The sequence below is a fragment of the Aulonocara sp. 'chitande type north' Nkhata Bay genome, linkage group LG20 (genome assembly GCF_057382095.1).
Source record: "Aulonocara sp. 'chitande type north' Nkhata Bay isolate Kocher_YH1m ecotype deep benthic linkage group LG20, A_spYH_male_GT1.1, whole genome shotgun sequence".
Taxonomy (NCBI): Eukaryota; Metazoa; Chordata; class Actinopteri; order Cichliformes; family Cichlidae; genus Aulonocara; species Aulonocara sp. 'chitande type north' Nkhata Bay.
The window spans coordinates 30,477,776-30,497,066 of record NC_141363.1 but is presented as its reverse complement, the minus strand read 5'-3'; the positions used below and the strand labels follow the sequence as shown (position 1 = coordinate 30,497,066).

General features: G+C 43.6%; 1 protein-coding gene across 2 annotated transcripts in view; it reads right to left on the bottom strand.

Moving 5' to 3' along the window:
- zbtb46 (zinc finger and BTB domain containing 46) overlaps window positions 1–17,182 on the bottom strand; it is a 57,075-nt gene extending 39,893 nt beyond the window's left edge. The window contains exon 1 of one of the 2 annotated variants that reach the window (XM_086278283.1): window positions 16,604–17,182. The gene's annotated coding sequence lies outside the window, so the exon portion shown is untranslated. The remainder of the gene's footprint in view (window positions 1–16,603) is intronic. The other variant, XM_086278282.1, reaches the window with a different exon arrangement.
- Between the last annotated feature and the right edge of the window lie 2,109 nt (window positions 17,183–19,291).

Genomic DNA, 19,291 nt, shown 5'->3' with positions numbered 1-19,291 from the left:
GGTTTATTATTTTCAATGTAAAACTGAATGTGTGAACACTTTACAAATCAGGGTCCTACAAGAGGTCGCGTTGAATGCGGGACGAGGTTACGTGAAAACGGAGCAAGGTGAAGAGTCAAAAGGGAGACAGAGGGAAAAAAACGTAGAGCTGGAGAGATGAGAATGGAAGAGATAAAGACCACTGAAAAACAGAGAAAAAAAAAGAGCTAGAGCAGAGAATCACAGAAACGCCAAGGCTAGAACGATGGAGAGAGAAGATAGAAAGAGGGGGAGACAGGAAGAGAGGGGAGAGAGACTCAGGCAGCCAATATTTTTTAAACAGCTTTGCTTCCACTCAACTGGGCATCAAGGCCATTATCCCGGGGTTAATCCCCAATCCGACGGAGCTGGCAGCCTTCCGGGACAAGCCAGGGTGGCAGTCCATCAACAAGGCGGGCACGAACAAAAATAACACACACATACTCAAACACATGCATATGACACAGAGCCAGGCCCAGGCAGGCATGCAAGCAATTAGAAAAAAATAAATAAATAAAACAACAAAGCTATTAGCTGGCTTGTTCTTAGCTGCTTTTTCCTTTATTGTCAGTTGAAAAAAAACTATTGCTAATCTCTTGTCTGTCATTTTATCTCCGTTTCTGACTTCTTTAAATCTCCCTGTAGGTTTTCTGTGTTTTCTCCCCTTCTCCCCTTGTTTCTTTTATCACACGCCCTCCATCTGTCCACCTTTATTTTCTCCACCTTCCCCACCAGCTCTAATCATGCCACATTTTGCACCTCTACCTCACTCTCCCTTTCTCTGCCCACTCTCTGTTTCACTGGCCGGCATCCAAGGAGCCAAGGTGGAGGAAGAGATTGACTCAAAGAAGGATAGCCATGTCATGTGGAGAGGGACCAAAGAGGATCCGGGAGGCTTAGGGAGACTTAGCAAAACTCCCTTCATCCCTTGCTTTTCCATCCTTGGTCACACCTTGCACACACTGACCAAAAACAATACCCGCACCGCCCTTATTTTCACCTGAAGACTTTCATGCAGTTACCTGTATTTCTTCTTATTGTTTTGGGGTTTTTTTTGCACATCCAAAAAGATCAGCCTCTACAACCCTCCCATCATTCCGTCCCACTGATCTATACGGTTAAGCAGCTCCAGACGTTTTCCGGCACCATGCATTCTCACCTTCAGCCAGGCAGGTGTTAAGCCTAGAGTGATCTAATGGAAATCCGCTCATAGTAAGGGAAAGAGGTGTGACTCAAACACACTGGTGTTGATGTCCTTTACCTTAAATACCCTGGCTGGGTTTCAGCTTCACCTTAAATGCCTTGCAACCTGTGACACTACTTATTATTTTAGAGTTTTAAAAAAAGGGTGAGAAGATCCATGTGACCATCTCTCTGTTGTCTTTTTCCTGTGTCTTCCTCCTTCACACTCCAAGATGTGTGTGTGTGTGTGTGTGTGTGTGTGAGTGAATGTAGTTTCTGGGCTATCTTTCTCTCTAGGCCCCTAAGCCTGCTATGTCTCCCATGGTAACTCCCTGACTGACGACCCGGGGCTTAGCCTAAATTCTCCCTCTATTAAAAGCTGTGAAATGCAAATAATGAAACATCTCATTACCACTGTCGGAGAACCCAAAATGAAAGGGGGGGGGGGGGGGGGGGGGGGAGTGGGAGGGAGAAGCGCAAGGCTTGGGGGGTTGGGGGGGTGGAGGCAGCAGCCATGGACTGTAATACAACGAAAGAGGGCTATACCGGAGGGAGGAAAGGTGAGAGGACAGGGAGAAACAAGCGAGAGCTGGAAATAAAGGAAGCAAGGATAGACAAAAAGGAAAGGGAGGATATGAAGCGCGTGAGAGGATGAGAGCAGATCTCCAGACAGTGCGTCGTTTCTTCCATACACGCCGTCATCAACAGAAAGGGGACCGGGACTAGCCAGACAGAGGGAGCACCCTGATAAATAAATTGCTGCAAATGAGCAGGTTTCATTCAAATATCTAACAGCCAGTGCTAGAATCTTCCACAATCACCTGCAATGCATGTGCAGGTAAAGACGGGAAAAGGCTACTGGTTTGTGAAAAACGTTTGCGGTGTACGTGGAAGTGAAATCACCAACAGGAAGTGTTCGTTTATGGTTTTTTAGGTGGGTGGAGACAAGTGGTGTAAGTGTGGCATTAGAGATGGGGGTGGGGTGGTGGGGGAAGGTCACTTGTGAGAATGATCACATCACCTTATGTGGTCTGTTGGTGTGAAACCCAAGTTTCATGACTGGAATAGTTCAGAGACTCATCTGCTGATTCACAAACCCCTGATAGTCTGAGGAAATTTATGGGACGTGCAGGTTTTAGCGTTTGGCATTGTCTAATAGCAGGATTAGTCCATGGCTTCTTGAAATCTTTATTTAAGAAAAGATTCCAGAAAAACAGCCCCATTTGTGATCCATTCTGATGGATCACAAATGCATCGTGTCTTTTACCTTCCTCATGAGGGAGAGTAGTAGATTATCTGGACTGCTGGAACAGATAAATTCTCCCTCTTTCTTTATAAACACCAAGGTTATTTCTGTATTTTCAGTCCTATTGAAAAAAATTACTTTACACCCATCACTGCAAAATCTCTACATGTGTGTCATACAGGGGAAGGAACACAAGCTGAAGCAAAAAAAAAGAAAAAGAAAATTATGCAGACGAAAACTTGAAGACAGCTTTTGCTAACAGACTTTCAAGTTAAACTTTGGCCAACTGTACTGCATAACTGCATAAATATGTGGATGCCAGATCACAACACATGTAACATTAATAGTTCTTAGTGAACACCTCAGTCTCCGCTTTACTGAAATGGCTTTCCACATGATTTTGGGAACGAGCTGCAGGGATTTACTTCCATTTGGTAAAAGAGAATTTGTAAGGTCAGTTACTGGTGATGGGAGAAATTTCACTTTTTTTGTGAGGGGGGCATTGTTAAATATTTGCTGTGGTTCAGTCACCAACTCACTCCTGTCACTGCGTCAGTATACGGTATACTGCAGTGGTTATTTCCGGCATGTGTCCCTCACTCTGTCGTGACCAAGAGGTAGCCTATCTGAGGCTCTCATTCACCTACTAACTCACCAACTCCATCAGTCCTACACTTCTGGCATTTCCCAGCTCTCAGCCTCTGTTTATTCATTGTAAGCTTATCCTCTTAGTCCCAGGTTTAATTCTTAGCCAATCATATGCTAGCTTACAGCATGCCCTTACATGCATCATTGGCTGTCATTGGCCATAGGTGGTGAGTGACGCTGATTTGATTTTATGTTTGACAGAGAAGTGGAAGAAAAACAACGAGTTGCTTGTGCAGTAAGATGAATGTAGTGAATGTATAATTCTTTTTGGAGATTTGTTCCCTGCAAACAAATGATTTGCGACCATCACGACACTACCACTCCCTGTTGAAGGTTAAGCTCATCCCAAAGACCCTTTATGACTTTGAATTTAGGGCTCTGTTAGTGTTGGGTGCTTTTTTTGAGACTTGATATTTGTTGTTTATGCTTTTGTCTCTTTATTCTGCCGATCTAGCCGCCTGCCTCTTGGTACATACCAAACTTGTAAAATGCAACTGCTGAATAGCTGCGCAGTGTCTCCTTTTTGTTGTGTCGAGCTGCAGTTGTACACAGACGCTGACAGATTGAAAGCGAGATTCTGAATGGCAAATCTAGTGCAGCGGAGACCTGGCATTGTATAGTTGATGTTAAGTACTGCAGAACAAAGAACCGGTGTGAAAGTCTCTGTTCTCATGTCAGACAAGCATGTGAGCTAACAGAAGCAACAACTGCCGCACGTTACTGGTTGGAGATATTGATCATTGAATAACATATAAGGTTGTATAGTTAAAGTGTACAAAGATTCCTAACATCTTATAGCTTCCACTTGGACCCCCAAAGCTTACTGGTTTTGTCCAGTTTAAAACCAAACAAATATCTGAGAGGAGATTTTGCTTTGATTACAACAAGCAAGTGCATATGGGTGTAGGGGTTCCCTGCACACACACACACACACACGCACACACACACACACACACACACACACACACACACACACACACACACACACACACACACACACACCACATTCACACCTTTGTGAATATATTGGCAGTCACCAGTTTTTGAACTGACAGCACCCACCCAGTTGGAAACATTTAACATATCATCCAACCTAGACTCTGCGCAGGGAGTTAAGTACTGTACTTCCACATCAAACATAGAAAAAGAATAACAAAAGTGGTGCTGGGTGCCGTAGCGTTAACCCTTTCTAGGGCACTCGGTGAAATACTTTAAACTTCAAAAATCCAACTATAGAGAGTTATTGAATGATATTATTATTGGACTTTCTTTAACTTTTGTGACTTGTTCATTTCAGTGATATGTTGCGCATCAAGTTCCCATATACAGTGGGGCAAAAAAGTATTTAGTCAGCCACCGATTGTGCAAGTTCCCCCACCTAAAATGATGACAGAGGTCAGTAATTTGCACCAGAGGTACACTTCAACTGTGAGAGACAGAATGTGAAAAAAAATCCATGAATTCACATGGTAGGATTTGTAAAGAATTTATTCGTAAATTAGGGTGGAAAATAAGTATTTGGTCACCTCAAACAAGGAAAATCTCTGGCTCTCACAGACCTGTAACGTCTTCTGTAAGAAGCTTTTCTGTCCCCCACTCGTTACCTGTATGAATGGCACCTGTTTGAACTCATCATCTGTATAAAAGACACCTGTCCACAGCCTCAAACAGTCAGACTCCAAACTCTGCCATGGCCAAGACCAAAGAGCTTTCGAAGGACACCAGGAAAAGTATTGTAGACCTGCACCAGACTGGGAAGAGTGAATCTACAATAGGCAAGCAGCTTGGTGTGAAAAAATCAACTGTGGGAGCAATCATCAGAAAATGGAAGACATACAAGATCACTGATAATCTCCCTCGATCTGGGGCTCCACGCAAGATCTCATCCCGTGGGGTCAAAATGATCATGAGAACGGTGGGCAAAGATCCCAGAACCACACGGGGGGACCTGGTGAATGACCTGCAGAGAGCTGGGACCAAAGTAACAAAGGTCACCATCAGTAACACACTACAACGGCAGGGAATCAAATCCCGCAGTGCCAGACGTGTTCCGCTGCTGAAGCCAGTGCATGTCCAGGCCCGTCTGAAGTTTGCCAGAGAGCACATGGATGATACAGCAGAGGATTGGGTGAATGTCATGTGGTCAGATGAAACCAAAGTAGAACTTTTTGGTATAAACTCAACTCGTCGTGTTTGGAGGAAGAAGAATACTGAGTTGCATCCCAAGAACACCATACCTACTGTGAAGCATGGGGGTGGAAACATCATGCTATGGGGCTGTTTTTCTGCCAAGGGGACAGGACGACTGATCCGTGTTAAGGACAGAATGAATGGGGCCATGTATCGTGAGATTTTGAGCCAAAACCTCCTTCCATCAGTGAGAACTTTGAAGATGAAACGAGGCTGGGTCTTCCAACATGACAATGATCCAAAACACACCGCCCGGGCAACAAAGGAGTGGCTCCGTAAGAAGCATTTGAAAGTCCTGGAGTGGCCTAGCCAGTCTCCAGACCTCAACCCCATAGAAAATCTGTGGCGGGAGTTGAAAGTCCGTGTTGCTCGGCGACAGCCCCAAAACATCACTGCTCTCGAGAAGATCTGCATGGAGGAATGGGCCAAAATACCAGCTACTGTGTGTGCAAACCTGGTAAAGACCTATAGTAAACGTTTGACCTCTGTTATTGCCAACAAAGGTTATGTTACAAAGTATTGAGTTGTATTTTTGTTATTGACCAAATACTTATTTTCCACCCTGATTTACGAATAAATTCTTTACAAATCCTACCATGTGGATTCATGGATTTTTTTTTTCACATTCTGTCTCTCACAGTTGAAGTGTACCTCTGGTGCAAATTACTGACCTCTGTCATCATTTTAGCTGGAGGAACTTGCACAATCGGTGGCTGACTAAATACTTTTTTGCCCCACTGTATGTTTCCTTGCACAAAAGGTTAAGCTTGGCCAAAACTCGACATAAAAGAAGCAAGAGATTCTGCTGTTTGACTTCTACCCATTAATGAGTTGGACTACAGCAGCTACTAAAAAACAAAACTACAGTAGGGTGCTCACTGGGTTGAGCAGGTAAAATATGTGCTGCAGAGGCCAAGATTTGATTCTACCCCGAGCCATTTGCTGCGTATCTTCACCCCGCTTAAACTTTCTCGTCCACTCTCAAACCACCCTGTCACAATAAAGCCCAAACGAAATAAAATTACAAAATTGATGACTCAAGTTGTTTAAAAGGCATAATTTTCATTTATTGTACTCTTCTCCCCTGGGCTTGTTTTTATATCCCCTCATCTCGTCTCCTCTAGTTTCTCTTATTTTGGCAAATCTCAGTTCTGTTTTCAAAAGCACCAAATGGCTTTGTGGCCAGAGCGATGATGACAATATAAGGCTACGGACTGGCTCAGAACTCACATTTAACACTTACTCTGATCTCTCTCTCTCTCTTCCTCTCCATGCCAGCGAGCCACTCGCTGTGTGTGTGTGTGTGTGCAAATGTGTGTGTGTGTGTGTGTGGTTGTCCAGACCCTCTCATAGGTCTTAACACAAAACCTGTCACAGCAAAAAAGCAACCTGTCACGACTCAGCTAGACACGACTGTACATGACTGCACCACAAAGAACACAAGCAGGCTGTTCCCGAGCTGTTAAAACAGTCACTGCAGCCACCAGCTCCAAAGGTCTCAGGCAAGAACACACACTAGGACACAAGCACACACATATACACACATAAAGCAAGTGAACAGTGAGGAGGAAATGAGACAAAGGGTTACCAGGAGAGGAGGAAGACAACGTAAAAAAAAAAAGAAAAGAAAAAAAAATCACATTGTATAGTAGGCCTCAAGGACTACATGTCTGAAATGTCTGACAGCTGAAAGCTAATTGTTGTTTGTTGGAGTGTGTGGTTTTTCGATGTACAGCTGAATGACTGAATGATGGTGACTCACTGCTGGTGGCCAGTCGCTATCTGGTGCCGAGGCGGGCGTCCAGAAAGTGTGTCTGTGTGTGTTAGGGTAACTTGGTGAGACTGTCGCTCTGTCAGACAGCAAACAGAGGCATCTTTCTCAAATCCACACTGGGCCACAGCTTACAATGAGCTCACGCAAAGAGGGGAGCAAAAAAAAAAAAAAACCCACGACAGCTTAAGTGTGTACTCACAGGTTCAACAGGCATACCCTGCATCACCCTGAGCAAATATTACGAGACTTTACTCCCTGCTAATCTTATTCACAAACACTCTGGAGCGCACATAAAACTAAACATTAAAAAAAAACAAAACACATCATTGTACTGTATTAGCTTAGCACTCCACATACAATATTCACTCGTGACTAACACTCCCAAAACTAACTGTACTACTGAGCAGCTCTGGGATTTACATATAGTGAGCGAAGCGTTTATAAAAACACATTTGTATATAATAGCCCGGGGCTGTGTTGTCACTCATCAAGCTGATCAAAAAGCAGCTGCTATACAACACTGATGAATCTTGGAGTGCTTTTGCAAATCTGTCCTTCAACGGCAGAAAAAAAAAGGAGGTGAGATAAAGGGAGAGAAATCAAGGGGAGAGGAGAAGAGTATCTAAATATAGAGAGACTCGCATTTTGGAGTCAGAAAAGAGACAGTGAAGGGTAAGAAAGAGGCAGGGAGACAGGAGATGTAAGAGAACGGAAAGAGAGGAGGAGAGACAGGGAACTAATACAAAAGCAACAGAAATGGAAGGAGGTGGAAAAAAGTAGCCTTCAAGCTGCAAAAGAAGAAGGAGGGAGTATGGAAAACCGTCAGTATAGACTCATTAGGTTTCTCATCTACTGCACTGCTTAGTGGACTTCTGGAGAACTAAACACTTAGTGTTAAGTCCACAAGACTTAAGAGTTTAGTACATGACACAGGGTATCACCACAGGCATTAGTCAATGCATAGCATCGATATGGAGGCTCTACCTCTTCAACAAAAAGGCTGCAGCTCCTCTTCTGACTAAATTCTTAGAGTAATCAGCAAAGATACAAAATCAATTACACTCGTTGTCTTCCTTGTTTCGCTGCTGTGCTGTGCATGGAGTAACTGCTCCATTTTAATGGCATACCTTCGAAAGCTTCTGGCAAAAAAAAGAAGTGGATTTAAGGTAAAGTTTCAAGTAAAGTTTCTTTTGTTGGAATGTAATTGTTTTTTTTTGTTGTTGTTGTTGTTGTTTTTTATAAAAAAGGGACTTTTTAAAGGACATTTGCATTGACGGAAGAGTGGCTCAAGGCCATTATGTCCACTGTGACTGACGAAAAGTGAGGCTTGATCAGACAAACGCTTCACTTCAATCCTCACTTCGGTCCTGATACCTCATTTTCTGTCACCCCCTCCCTCCTTATCTGTCTGTCTCTTCACTCAGCCAGCGTTAAGTTGAACGTGACGCTGACTGTCACCTGTTGACTGCTGCCATGGCTTGCAGGCTTTTGGAACTACTGCTTGCCCGCCCACCTCCCCGACCCCCAGACAGCAATGGAAAGAACTGTAAATTCATAAAGAGAAGAAGGCATAAGAAACACAATGAGCGAGGGAAGGACAAAAGGACCACTGTGTAAACTCTCACCATGGTGCTCACCATTGCTAAGGACAACACCCACCACGGAAACCTAATTTTGAAGAAGTCACACATTCCCACATTGTGAGCCAGTGCCAGTATCAGGTGTCTGTCCAAACCACCAACCACCAATCAACTGCCACCCCCTTCATGACACACCAGCACACACACCAAAACAACCAGGAGGGGGGAGGTGAGATACAAGACAGGAGGGAGGGAGGGATGCGGGGGTGAAAAAGATAGAGTAAAAAAGATGAGGGCACGGGGATAGAGCCAGCTACAGACAAAGGCAGACAGAATGGCAATGAGTGAAAAGAGGAAGAGTGAGGAAAAAAAATAGAGAGAGGTGAAAAGCTCAATGCCATCTCACTGTGCTAGAAGAGAACAAAAAGACAGCAACAATGACGCTTACATATGCATGTTTCAGTTAGTGTGTGTGTGTGTGCCCGTACATGTTTGAAAATGCGGTGTTGGAAAGAGTGGTGACAGGGCCGTTGGGGAAATTTGCCCCTTGCCACCGAAAAAGGGATGTGAACCTACTCACTTCTGTTCCCATGTGGATTGGCTTCACCTCTTTTGTTCATAAAGGGAACTACACTGACACCGAAGAGCCCATAAAATGTACGGCCACTATGACAAAGGTCCACTTGTTTCGTTGATTTATGAATTTCACATGTAAACACACAAAGGACGTGGTTTTGGAACAACAAAAAAAAGCTTTGTTAAAACCTTTCTGAAGTGAAATAACTTCCTCCAGTCCTAACAGAAAACTTACTGCAAGTTGAACGGCTTATCTTCACAGGTAATACCGCATCTGAGCTAAGTCTGTTGGTGTATTTGGCAGAAAACTGGACCCTGCAACTTTTCATATTAACAGAATGTATAAATATGCGCTAGGGTCAAGGGGAAGGATAAAAATGAGAAAGGGAACAGAGAAAGGGTAAAAATGAGAAAAGGAGTAGAGGGAGGGTAAAAATGAGAAATGGAGTAGGGGAGGCCACATGAGGCACCTGGCCCACTTACAGCAGAGGAGGGGGTGGTGGAGGAGAGACGGAGGAGGAGAGGTGGAAGATTAAGGAGTGGGAGGGGAAAAAAAGAAAAGGAGAATTTGGAGAAGGAGGAGGAAGTGGAGGGAGAGGATGAGGAAGAAGAGGCCTGGAGAGAAAAAAGTCAGGTTGATACAGCTGGGACGGAGCAAGGGGAGGTGGGCGCGGGGACGACGGGGGGCTAGGGCAAAGTGAAGGAACGCAGAAAGGTTAGGAGAGAAGAGGATGTGATATGAGAAGGCAAGAAGAAAAAAATAGGAGATGAAATAATGGGAAGGGGGAGAAGGGCACAGGGGGAAGTGAGAGCGGGAGAGAAAGAGAGAAGAGGTGGAGGCTGGAGACGACGAGGTGGCCTTGTGATGTTGAGAAAGGAGGTGGTGTGCGCAACGAATCTGTGTGCGTGTCTCTCTTTGTGTGTGTGTGTGTGTGGGTGTCTGAAATTATGACGAAAAAACTAACACCTCACCCAAAGTATGAATAACCGACCACAACAGGCCAACGTAGGTTCAATCTCTTCTCCCAGCACATTCGAGCAGCCTGCCTATACCACTAATATCCCACTAATACCACCCACAGTCCTCGCTCCACCTCACATCAATGAATATTTCATGTCCTGATGGCACTTTTAAAGCAAAAACTAATTAGCAAATCCAAGTTGATCTGGCATTAGTCATATCAGGCCAATTAAAAGCCCAGTCCTACTGTACATGTTAATGGCAGCGAAGTGGAATAATTGTATGTTGAGCAGGGGAGAGAATGTTAAACAGGCCTTGTTAGCAGCACTTTAGCACTCTAGCCTGAGTCCATGGCTGGATTACAAAACTCTACAAAGCTGAATAATGTTCGTCAGAAACACGCACACACATACGGAGGCACACACACATCTTTGAAAGCGTCAAACGAAAACTCTATCCATTAATTAGAGTGTCGCCATCAATTCCATGGGGTCAGGTCTGATACTTATAGCTAAAGAAGAGAAATAGTTCCAGGGAAAATGATGGCTCTATGCTACAGTACTAATATTAAACTGAGATCCAAATATTGGCAGAAGCTTACAGGTCAGATGTTATTCAGTATTAGTGGGAGAAAACCATTCTCTGCTCCACACACTGTTTCTGCGGTCAGAGCCAGTCAACATAAGGTTGTAGAGACAGTTTTTGTGTGCTATTTGAGTACAGAAAGGTGCTGGTTTGTATTTGAGTCCTGCCAACCTTCCTTTCTGCGTGTGTGTGTTTTTTTATGCAGGAGTTTAGATTGAGACAGACAGCACTGACACACACAGACTAAACTGTGCTGCACAAAAAAAAGCAACAGAATAACAAGGGCTAGAGCGCTTTTGGAATGAATGTCTGTTTCATCACCACCACCACCCCTCCTCCAAGACAGTCACCCCCCTCTCCATTCTCTCTCCTTCACGTTCCCTCTTTTCCTTCCTCGCTCTGCCTCCCCTGTCTCGTTCTCTCACCTGAGCTTTGATATGGAAATCTCTCACCAGCCAGAGCCCGAGGCTAGTTGACTGTTTCTAAAGATGTATTTGCTCAAAGCCGCTCAATTTCTCATCAAATGCTCACACTATGTGTATAAAAGACAAACTCTTTCACTGGGAAAATAACAACTAACAACCATGTACTTATATGAAGCTTTCAACAGTCTGCAAACTCCAGACCTCAACAAAGAGGTTTTTCTAAGCCCAAAAACCTTCAAGTTTCTAATGGCTTATATAAATTTGACTAAGGAGATGGTGACCTTTCTGCAAAGTGGAGAGACGAGGACGCCAACTATCTTGTTGATAAAATAATTCAACTGAGCGAGCGCGCTCGTGCAGACTGTATTTTCTCACTGGTTTACCAGTTCATCTACGCCAGGTAATGATTATGCATTAAGGACGGCCTACCCAGCATATATACATATGACACTGAGCCAAAAACAGTGACAATTGGAAATATTCAAGGACGAGTAAAACAATTTGCAAAAGAGGCAGAAATCATTTAATCATCTAGAAAGAGGTAAGAAAGTCTGGGTAAGATAAAATATGTTTTTTGTCAACAAAAGCAAATCATGCGAACAACAACGCTAATCAGTCCCATGTCAGCTCATTACTAGAGAGTGGTGAAACAGTATCACAGGTTCATAACGCAGACGTTGTTCTTGTGTGTCATTCTTTTGCAAATTACTGTGATCAGTCCTTTTTTTTAAATAACTTGGATGCAAAAAGACAGATTAACTCTAAAAAGCTGATTTTTTTCATACTTCCCACAGAGATATAAAAGTTTGAGTCAGAATATCCTAAAACATGGGGTAATCTGTAGCTTAACACCAAAGGCGTTAATGGAAAAAAACATGAAGGGCACAGTTGCTAACTGCCTGAGACGGAGAAATATGTAGTGTAAATAAGCAAGCTTAAAGGGATAAGAAAACAGATATAATTTCTGTTTTGTCTCTTGTTTGTTTATTACCAACAGACAGAATGCTAACTGGAAGATAATATGTGTTTGTTATCTAACCGGCCTGCATTACCTGACGTGCAAAACTGCCATCTTCACTTCACTTGTTGCAATTTTGTTTTGACAGCTTCCGAGCAAGTGAAAACGCACAGAATATTAAAGCAACAATTAGAAGTGCGGTGACGAAATAATGGAGAGGATCTGATCGGTTTTCACAAGCTGGCCCGAATGTACGCATTGATGCAATTCATAACTGCTGTTAGATAATGTTGCCAATTCCAGAAAATTGCTCATGAAGCTGATAAGCATTGTGTGATGATGGCTCCCTGGAAAAAAAGCCGTTCTGCTCCACATTCCTAAATAAAAGAAAAACACACCCTGGTGAGAGCACGCAAAGTGAAATCCGTCATCTGTTTTCTCAGAAATGTGTGATCCAAAAAGGTGTTTTGCAATATCAACAGCTCCCAAGCAAAAATTTTCAAAATTCCCTTGCATTTATTTTTAGCAGCAATCAAATTTAAATTTTCCTTCAGGACTTCAATCTTTCTTCTGAAGTGTAAAAGACAAAAAAAAAGATTAAAAACTGGAAACGACCTTTTAATTTAAAATTCAGGGACAAAGTAACGAAAGAAAGGAACTTAACAGATTGTTATTTTCATTGACGTCCTGTGAGCGCAAACAACGCTATGAAATATTAAGATATATGTGAGAGGTAGGGAGTAATTCTGCACATGTGTGCGGGTCTGGGGTGGGGATGGATTAAACTCACCTGTTCTCTCTGCTGGGGGCAGATAGAGTATGTCAAATGAGTAGAAATGGAAGCCAGCTGTTACACACAAATACATGGACGCACACACATCCCCCACAGCATCCGTGTAACCCTATGGGGATTAGGAACACCTGTATTCATCCCTGCACAATGAGCTATAGAACCAGTTAAGCTAAAGGGCCTCGGGAGCTATTACGAAATGGGGGGATGGAACTGGTAGAGATATGGGTAGGGGCAGGTGGGGGGTTAATATGTGCCAAACTGTCTAAAAATGAAATAGATGTGAGAATTATAATATCCACGATGTAACAGGTAGGAAACAGAGTTGTCACAAAACTCCAGAGAGATGTGTTGTGTCATGTAAGACATGTACATGCCAGAGTAAGTGGTTCATTTTGCAGTGAATTAACCAAACAGGTGTTCCCATTAACAAGTAAGCTCTGAGGGGCAATCGGGTTGAGAAAACTGGCAGGGAGAGATAGAGACAGGGAGATGAATCAAGTACAAGGTTGTTAACAGGGACAAATGTGTCTTTGTGGAGCACTGATCCTTCTATCTTTTGGGAAAATGTATTGTAAATTAGATAAACTTACTGTTTAGAGTATTGCCACACTGTTTATATGAACACACGCTTGATGTTGTGAGGGTGTAGTACACTACATCCCCAGGGTCTGCGTAGCTGAAGTCGACCAACTCGCTACCACACAGTTCAGCCCACAACCTGAGCACCACCTACACAGCTACAGGCTTGCATTCATACACACACACACACACACACACAATGAAGAGGCCATAGTTTTGAGCTTCATACCTGACCACCACCCAAACCAAGAGCCCTCCTTCTCATTTTCTCACCCTCTATTCACACACAGCCACACCCTCACCGTTTCCCACAGATGTCCAAAATCTGCTGCGGCGTGTGGATATTATTCAGTGCAACAACCTCCGCCAGCCTCCAGCAAACACGATGGGAAACTTTGGTTTCAACCGAGAAAAAGACAGAAAAGTCATGCTGATGCACTTAATCTTGTTTAATCAACTTCAAAAGGTCCATTCATGAGAGAATGCACAAGTGTAAAGTGCTTCAAATCCTGCTTTGCAGTCCCACAAGAACACGCGCAGCTAATATTTTTTCCATCTTTCGGCCGATCTCGCCTACACTCCTCCTCCACTCATCCTTGTAACTGTTGTCTTGGTCTGTATTATATTCTCCCCGTGGAACACACAGATGGAGGTGCAGACACACACACACACACACACACACACACACACACACACACACACACACACACACACACACACACACACACACACAGAAACACTGACATTCACTGTTCTCAATAATGATACTACACAACCCCACTTTAGGGAAGCAGCCCCACTGGGATGTCATGTCAGGACCCACAGACAGGATTGTGGAAGAAGCTAAGGTGACAGTATGGATGGCATATTGAAATGTGTTTGAATGCCAGAACAGCTGAGGATTGTAGGCATTAAAAGAAGATAATTAGGCTTTCAACTCCTCATGAGGACTTTGCAAAATGTGCATGGCATGCATGCAAACACACAAACACACACACAGACAAGCCTACAGTAATTGAATTACTGAATAAAAGACTTTGGAGGATTTATCATATCAAGCGCCAACTCTTAACTGAGTAGTAGGAAGGACAAAGTAACCAGACAAATCCAGAGAGAGGCCTAAGACAATTTGGAAAAATGGCTTGATGGTCTCTTAATCCCAGAGATCCAGTTAGATGATGTCAAACAGAGGAAAAGACCTAGATCTAACTGGCATTACAAAGCTATAAGCCAAAAGGGCACGATTTAAATCTGCAGTGTTTTTGTTTGATTTGTGTTAGCACAAAAAAGCCCAAGTATGTCTTCTCAGCCTTCTCTCGCTGACTTTTGTAACTTGTAACTTTGCTTCTGCCTATTCTGAAAAACAGGCTTTAACTGATGTAGGTTATACATAACAAGATGAAACAATTAAAATAATCTCATGAGGAATAAATCCCAGCGTCAGTCTAAGTTTGTCCTATGTTATATTAAAGTTTGAAATCCCCTGTGATAATGGACAGTGATTAGAGCAATGCATAGATCTCTTTGCTGAGCGCTCACCTGGCTGTGCAGGGGATGCACAACAGCTAGGGGCCCACCGCCGTTTTCTTTACAGAGCGTGAATGAAGTGGGGTTGTTCCCCTCTCACATGGTAAGCATGGTAGAAAATGGAGGAAGACGGAACTGACCGGTTTGAGAGGGCAGACACAGACAGCAGACATACACTGTACCCACAGCGCTGGAGACAGACCGAGCGGGAGAGACGCTTCAGCTTTAATAAACAGAAAACACTTGACGCCACTCTCTTTTCAACTCTCAACGCGGATCAGATGATGATCAGCTGTACCTCAACAATTACAAAAAAGAAAAGAAGAAGAAAAAAAATACCCAAGAGCACCATCTGCAAACAAAATCCCCCCTCTGTCTTGTCTGGTACTCTAGGGTTGGGTGTTGACGCAGCAGAAATTTCCAGCTGGAGAAATCCCCCAAACGGAGGTTAATCGAGGGGAGAAGGAGGAGGGTTTAAGCCCTTGTCTTCCAGACTCAGAGCGCTTTCATTTTGAATCCCCTCCAGACGGCTGTACGGAGCATCACTCGTATTTTCTGGTACGGCGTGTGCGCTTCACAATCCTCCCACACCCCAATCAGTGTGGCGATATCGTGTCATGCTTTTCAAAACTTTGTAAAAAATTTCAGCAGGATCCGGTGGTTTCGTCAAACTCGAGGAGCTGACACGAACCCCAAGAGAAAAATTACGTATGTGTCGGCAAGTGTCACATACACCTGCCTAACCTAAAAGATGGGCTTTTTCGAAAAGTCAAAAGGACACGTTTGACTAAGTGGTGCATGGTTTTTATTCAAAACCAGTCGTAAATTACGCAAACTGGAAACTGCATTTTCTTCCTGCGCGCTAACAATGAAAAAAGTATATTTTACTACCCATTTATACTAGTAATATTCATTTGGATTTGAAGCAGTTTGGTAGTATATTCAAACACATGTGGAAAAACACAGCAAAGTGGACAGGAATAGATTTTTTTGGTCTATCTGTTTAATAATTCGCCGCCTAATGTGTGGAATATGGCTTTAATATGCGTATCCATTCAACAAATTACAGCTTCTCCAAATATCAACAAGCGCAATAGACAGCTGGCTGTCACGTATGGAACAGGTAGGCGTACTTTCAGACTGTTGCCTGCTCACTCGGTCGGGTATATCGCTGTCAAAATGCACTCTGCGTGGCTAACATGATGCCGACGGACTAGACTAAAAAGCACTGAGAGAGAGAAAAAAACAGAAAGAAATAAAAAACAGACAGACAGGCCTTCATACAGTAGCTTTTCCGATGGCCAACTACTATAGCGCCACGATTTGTGAAGAGTTGCATTGTGTCATGTCTCCAACCTGTGCGCCCACCAACTATCAGCTGTAGACGCGATGGCTCCGTGAGGCAGAAAACTAATTGTTGGTAAGATAGAGCCTGAAGCCATGGAAATATTGCGATATCCGCCGCGTCTCAATGAAATCTTAAACCTGTTACCAAAGGGAGAGAGGCTGAACGCTGTATTTTTTTAAAGGGCTACTAGTAATATAAGGAAGTCAGACATACCTGTTACCCCATGGGGTCTGGGGTGGACGTGGTGTCGGTCCTTCGGAGTCCAATCTGGTGTGACAGCCTAAGAGAAGAAAGGAGGGGATGTCCAAAGCACTAGGTACTCTCCTTCCTCTCCTCTGTATGCTCTCTGTAAGTCTTATTCCCCGTTTTCTCCAACTCCCCGCTCCTCTTCCTCCACCAGCCCCTTTTTCTTTCTCTCTTTCCCTCCCCTGCTTTTCCGTGTCTTGGTATCAGGAGCCTCCCCCTCCTCCTCCTCTTCTGTGCATGTCTATCTCTCTCCCTCTCTCTCGCTCTCTCTCCCCTTCTCTCAGTTCTAACCCTACACACACACACTCTCTCTCTCTCTCTCTCCGTGTCCCCGTATCTCCTCTCGCTGTCTCTCTGGACAGTCAGGAAATGAGACAGCGTGAATGCACTGTGTGTAGCCTATATCCATTTAATGTGAAATGATTCCGAAACGGATTCCGAAATGATGATAATAATAATAGTAGTAATAATAGTAATAATAATATGCGTTATGATGTAAGCAGTGGGGCTGTGATGAGCCCCCGTGGGTCTTCTAGCTTGTGCGTCTGTTGCCATAGGGCTCAGTAGTGACCGGGGGATTATTGTAACTTACCCCCTCTTGTGGCAACAACAAGAAAACACCGATCAGTCAAAAACAAAACAAAACAAAAACAAGAGTGGCTTTTGCAGTTTGACACAGTTTGACTGGAAAACACCTATGACAGACATGTGATGCTCAGACCTGCAAGTGTCTCTTTTTTGGCAAAAAGTCAGGGGTAATTCCACTTTCAGCCTGAGCTCTCCTTTTCACACATGATGGATTTTTTCTTCTTCTTCTCATTGCATGCCTTTAAGTTCTGGGGAAAATTATGAGGTGGCAAACATTTAACACAAAAGGTAGGGGGGACATATGTGAGAAGTTCTGTGCTAGTCCAAAACAAACAGTGCATTTATTGGAATGTAGTGTACTTCCCGTTAAAGTACAGGTCTGTATCGGTGGGTTTAGAGTCAACAGATGGACTGACTGAACAGATGAAAATTCTCAGACACGGAAGAAGGACTTTTTTTGCTGTTGTTATTGGCGTAAAAACGTCAATACAACAATGTAAAAATACTCTGTTACTACTAAAACAAATTCATTCAAAATGCAAAAGCACAGATGTTGCTATTCTGAGGAACATACTCTTAGGAGGTGGGGCTTGTTTGTCTATTTATTTATTTATCTGAAAACTCTTGTTTAGTCCAGCTGGACCTGGAGTCAGATGCTTCCAAAGGGTGTTGAGATAAACTGCAGGTGTCATAAGATCAGGCAGGGCATCGCAGTCCAACTTGTGCTGGCCGACTGGCTGACATGTATTACACTGACTTTCACATTCATAGGTGTGTAGATAGCATTTGGTACAATACAAACTCTGAAACCTGACACTGTGTATTTCTGCTTCAGTTATAAGATTCATCCCAACATCTTCCACTATTCAAACATCCTTTTCATGTGGTATTCTATGCTGTAGAGCTACAACAAACACAAGAACTGTTTACATCGCATTTTACTATAGACTCACTAATCGCTTTATTAAGTACTGGGTTGGACGCCGTTTTACCATCAGAACTGCATAAATTCTTTCCAGCACCTAGTTGAGTCTTAAGTAGCTTGAACAAGGAGGGAAGGTTGCTCAGAGAGTTTTAGCCCAAGAGCAGCAGATTTGTCATCTGTGCATCCATGATGTGAATCTCCTGTTCCACTTCCTCCCAAAGGTTCTCTGTTGGATTGAGATCTGGTGATTATGGAGGCCAGTCGAGTACAGTGAAATCATTGTCATGTTTAGTTAGATAATCTGAACGTTGTGACGCGGCGTGCTATCCTTCTGGGACCAGCCATCAAAACATGGCTACACTTTGGTCATATAGGGTTCGTCATGGTCAGCAATTGGAGATAAAGTCTGAATTTCAGGAGTGGGACCAATGTTTCCAAACACACTCCTTCCGGTTCTTATCTATATATGTTCCTCCAGTTCTACAAGCTGTTCATTCTTGTTTACATGCCCCACCCACCTCCCCTTTTCAATTCTTTAACTTCTGCACTTCTGTTTAGTACATGGGGATCTGTCAGGCCCGGGAGCAGCCACCAGTCCCCTTCGAGGCCTTCCCCAAACCGCAGCTCAATTCATGTCCAAGCCATTCACCTTTATCTATTAAAATGCTGTCAAACCTAAAATGAGGACGTGGGCCCAGCTGGTGAATAACACTCAGGTAGACTGCTGTGTTTAAATGACACTCAGTTGGTAGTAAGGATTCCAAAGCGTACCAAGAACATAGCAACCACACCAGTACACCACCATCAGCCTGATCCAAGCAGGATCCATCCACGCTTTCATGTTGTTTATGCCATATTACTTACCTACATTCTGAAACTACCATCTGAATGCCACAGAAAAAAATCATGACTCAAACCAGGCAACCTTTTGCCAGCCCTCTATTGTTCAAATTGATTGAGCCGATGGAGCTTAAGCTTCCTGTTCTTAGCTAACAGGAGCAGCCTGTGTGGTTTTCTGTAGCTGTAGCCCATCTTCCATGTGTTGTGCAATCAGAGATGCTCTTCTTCATATTTGTAGTTATTTGAATAGCCACCTCCATCCCCACCCCACCCTCCCACTCCAGGTTGATGGATGGATGGTT